The sequence below is a fragment of the Eschrichtius robustus genome, chromosome 3, assembly GCF_028021215.1.
Source record: "Eschrichtius robustus isolate mEscRob2 chromosome 3, mEscRob2.pri, whole genome shotgun sequence".
Taxonomy (NCBI): Eukaryota; Metazoa; Chordata; class Mammalia; order Artiodactyla; family Eschrichtiidae; genus Eschrichtius; species Eschrichtius robustus.
In genome coordinates, this window is record NC_090826.1 from 156,130,743 (window position 1) to 156,135,464 (window position 4,722).

Consider the following 4,722-nt stretch of genomic DNA (forward strand, 5'->3'; position numbering starts at 1 on the left):
CGGAGGCATGTGATTTAAATTTGTTAAGGTACTTTCACTATCTATTTTAAAATTTCCTCTAATGTTTGGATATTTTGACCAAGAGCCCGTGTTACTTTTATAAGCAAGGGAAACAATAAAAATAAACACGTAATGTGGGCAACGAAGGCAGCCCTCCACCCCACTTGCTTTGCACCACTAACTGGGGATTTCTGATTTGTAGCCCTTCCTCTAATAGGGGATTTCTGGAGGAAACAAGGAGTTTTCTCCATAGGTCTCTAGGGTTTGAGGATAGGAGCCACTTTCTTTTGCCTCCTCACCGCACCCCTCTCCAGCCCTTCCGTTCTGGGCTGGGCAGGGAAGGTGGGGGCAGGCAGGCCAGACAGCGCCAGGAGCTGAGCTGCCCATGCATTATGGAAGACGCGGGCGCCCTGGCTCGCTCCCTAGCCCTTAAATGACAGCAAATGAGGTAAAGCCAGGAGGGTGGGGACGGGAAGGGGGTGGGAGGGGGGCAGAAGGAAGCCGTCTCCAGGGCCCCGAGCGAGCGTTGGCTGAGGACGGGAGCCAGCCAGTGAGCAGAGCCTGGGAGAGGGAGGAGCACATCTTGATGCAGAGATGCTGCAGTGGCTCCAGCGCGCACACACACACACACACACACACACACACGCGCGCGCGCGCGCGCCCTCACCCACCACCGCCACTGCCGCCGCTGCCGCGCCAGGACAGCAGGGATCAGCTGAGGCTGAGGCGAGCCGGGAGGAGAGGAGGGAGGCCCAGGGGGCTGGCGGCTGGGCTGGCTCTGGCTCCCCGGCATGAGCAGCGTCCACCTACCGCAGCCAACACCCTTCTTTCACCCCAGGTAGGTGCCAACCGCTTTTGTCTCCTCCAGTCCTGGGGCTTCCCAGGGCGCTGCTGTGGGCAGGGGCTCCGCGTTCAGTTTCCTGGCAACTTGGGAGGGGGCAGGGACAGGGCAGGAACCCCAGCTGGTTGGCAGGGGCCAGTCTTACTTCTCACCCCAGCCCCACAGGGGCCACCAGGACTGGAGATCCCCTCCGCCCTACGTGGGTGGACCCCAGCAGTGCGTCCAGGAATTCAAGCCACAGGCTGGTAGCAACAACTGCCTCCGGAGAGCGCAGAGGCTATGGGCCTGCCCCGCATCCCTGGTCCAGGGCTTGACCGTCCATGAGGCCAAGTCCCAGACCCTGACCTGCCCCCAGATATCCCTGGATGGAATTGAGCCTGACTGCCCAGACTTGAGGTCCCCCTGGGTCTGCCTGTGCAGGGTGGCCTCTTTGCAAAGTCTTGCTTCTGTTCGACAGAGGGGAAGGTCTGTGGGAGACAAGGAGAGACTGGAGCACAAGTTTGGGCAAAGCCCTGTCCTGGAGCGGGGACATAAGGAGGAGAAACTGAGGCAAGTCACATCCCTTCCCCCCTCCCCAACCTTATCTTCTCCTCGGATCCCTTCCCCTCATCCTCACTGGTGGGAAGAAAGGATTTGCAGAAGTTTGGCTTTCCAGTGGGGAAAGGGGCTAGGCTAGAAGAGGGAGGGGCACCGTTTAGGGAGTCTAGAAAGAGAGGACAATCCTTCTGTCCAGCACCGTGGGGCTTACATAATAGCCAGGGGTGGGGGAAGCAGCCCCAGCCAGTGTCCAGAGATGAATCCCATCACCTTCTCCAGGAGGGATTCCCAGGTCTGGGAGGCAAGGAAACGGGTGAGCTGAGACAGTGCCTGTGGAAGGAGAGAGTCCTGACCCTACACAGGCACAAAGCCAGGGACCCTTCAGCCACAGAGCACTGGGGGCTGAGCCTGTGTCCCAGGAGGAAAAGTTGTCAGTCAAGGTTGTTTGGAGGTTTGGGAATCTAGACAGACCAGGATGGAGTGAGCTGTGAGTACCCATGGCCCCTGCCCTGGAGAAGGGCAGGTTTTTTTAGCCCCCAGTTTTCCTGCCCTTAACTTCCCCCACTTCATGTCCAGCCTGCAACTGGTCAGAATCTTATCACCCTTTCCTCTCAGCCTGACTCCCCAAGGCCCCAAACTCCCTTCCCAGTCCAGCTGGCATCCTTTCTCTTCTGCTCAAAGGGAAGCAGGAGGAGGAAGAGCCCAAATAACCCAGGAGGTCAGTGATCTGACCTCATTCTGGGCAGCAGTCTCAGGCTCCTCTCCCAACCTCCTGGCCAGAGAGCCCCTACCTCCACTTAGCCTCTGAGTCCCCGCCTCCCAGTTGCACTCAGAGCCACTGGAGATCAAGGGCAGCAAAGGGTGGGCCACCTGTGGGAGAGGCTGGAGGTGGAGCAGGGAGATGGTGCCCTGACTCCTGTCCTCGGGGGGGGGGGGGGGGGGGAGGGAGTTCTGCCCTTAGACACGGCAGCATCCAAGCCCTTCCCCAGGGTGCCCCACAGTTAACCCCTTCTAGCCAGGCTGCAGGACCACTCAAGGAAGGCTTTGACCACAAGGTCAAAGTTCTTCCTAATTTCCCATGAGATCTATCAGGAGTCACCAGCCAGCAAGAGGGAGGTGGGAGGTGAGACAGACAGGGAGGGGCCGCAGAGCCCATGGCATCAAAGTCACCCAAGATCCACCTGTCTTTCTGGGGCTCACCGTGAGCCGTGAGGGAAGCAGGGGCACACTGCCCTAGGAAAGGTGTCCCCTGCTCTCTCTCTCTTATTCCCCACCCATCTTCTATGCCCCACCCGGCCAGGCTCTGTCCTCACATTCCCTTCCTGGTCGAATGCACTCCTCCACCTACCCCGCACCGCTCCCCCTGCCAGATTTCACTCCTTATGCAACTCCACTCCAGCACCTTCTCTGCCAGTAGTTGTTCAAATAGAGACATGTGTGGGATGGGCCTCTGAAGAAGTGTGCTCAACGGGATGGTTGCACACATTGTCTCTGACCCACTGACCAGACTTGCTCCTCAGGAGTAAGTACAAAGAAGGAGGTGCCCCCAAGGTATCCTCTCTGACTTTAAGGCCATCAGGGAAGCAATACCTTTGGGGTGGTTTGGAGAATGCACTGTGCCTCACCTCCCAGAAACATCCTCAGCCAAATGTTTGTGAGAAAGCTTATCTACACACATTTATGCCTGAGGTTGGAACCACAGGGTTGAGGATTGATACACAGCGAAAGAAGAACTAGAGCAAAAGATATGCCAGTGAAGCAGGAGGGATTGAAGCTAGACTGCAGGAGACACTTCCTCACCAGGAAGACGTGCCATGAGGAAGTAGGGCAACCTCCTTTCCAATGACTCTATGAGGGTGTGGAGAACTGGAGTCTGTCCAAGCTTAGAGACAGTCCTGCCTAGAAGTAGAGGTTGGGCTAGGTGACCTGTTAATTTCTCCCAGCCTCAGGTTATCCTCTTGCAAATGGTACAGGGGGAGGTGACTCAGGAATCCATAAGAAGACAGATACCCTTTTCTCTCCCTCCTGCATGCTGGCCACCTCTCAACCTTCTGGACCTCCCTAATCTAGACCAGACCCCCCAGGACTTTGCTAACTTGGAACATTCATGGGAGTTTCCATGGGTTCTGTGCCCCAGTGGTAACTGTCCTGGAGTAAAGAAGTACTTCCATGGGTTTAATGAGTTCTCTTGATACAAAAAGAGCCCATGTTTCCTTGTTTACCCAGAGAGGATGCAAACAAAGGCAAAAGTGTGTGACATTCTCACCCAAAACTGAATACACTCCATCCCAGAACACATGCAGACCCAAGTGCACCTCAGCATCTTTATCCGATGAGCCCTACCCCACACTTGGGGCACCCATCCAGATGAAACCTGCTGGGTCTCCTCCAGCCCAGCCCACATCCTCTGAATGTCCGCCGACCTCATAGGCCAAAAGGCTCCCCGACCCTGGCTCTGGCTGAAGGGTGGCCTTCCTGCGGTGCAGCCCAACAGGTGCAGTTAATCTGGGCCCTAGAGCGGAAACTAGCCTGAGGGGAGGAGCAAGTTCAAACCCACCTGGACCAGGCTTGGTTCTGAACCAGCCTGTCCAGGAATTAGAGGGAGTCATCTCTCAGCAGAGATGAGGGGACATGCAAAGTTGCTCCACTAGTTTCTTCCCGATTTGGATCTTCTGAACCAAGTTGAAACAATTGCTCCTACGCCTGATGTCTCAAAAGGGGCCCTCCTCCCAAAGCCCTCACTCGTTCTGCCCCCAGACCCCACACGGAGTAGGCAGGCAAGTAGGAAAACCTCGAGTCTGGGTGCTACTTGCCCACCCCCAGGTCCTCCCAGGAGAATGCAAGGCTCTCCCCTTCTGCCCACTCCCCACTTTGAGGGGTCTCTTCAGTGGAGAGGGTGGGGACAGAAGGGCCAAAGACTCCCGGCTGCAGATCAAGGGCCGGACTTCCCCGGCCCCGTGCCGCAAGCTCAGGCAAACCCATGAGCCTGGGAGTCACAGCTCTCCCCAGAGGGCACGGCAGTGCCAGGGCTGGGGCCTCAGGGAACCAGCTGCAAATACAAAGAGCCTGCAGAGAACACCGAGGGGTGGGAAGAGAGGGAGCACACAGAACAGGCTGGGGAGGGACCCAGCTGCAAGGCTGCCCTGTCACCAAGCAGTCCCTGTCCCCCCCTGGGGACTGAGAAGGTCCCTATCCCACCCAAATATGCCTGAAGGACCTCCTCCAGCTCAGGGCACCGGCCCCGCCCGCACCGAGGCCTCTCAGCTCCAGTCCTCTTCCTGCCAGCTCCTGCCACCAGGCACGTGGGCCCACCAGGCCACTGAGGACACCCCATCCTCCCATGG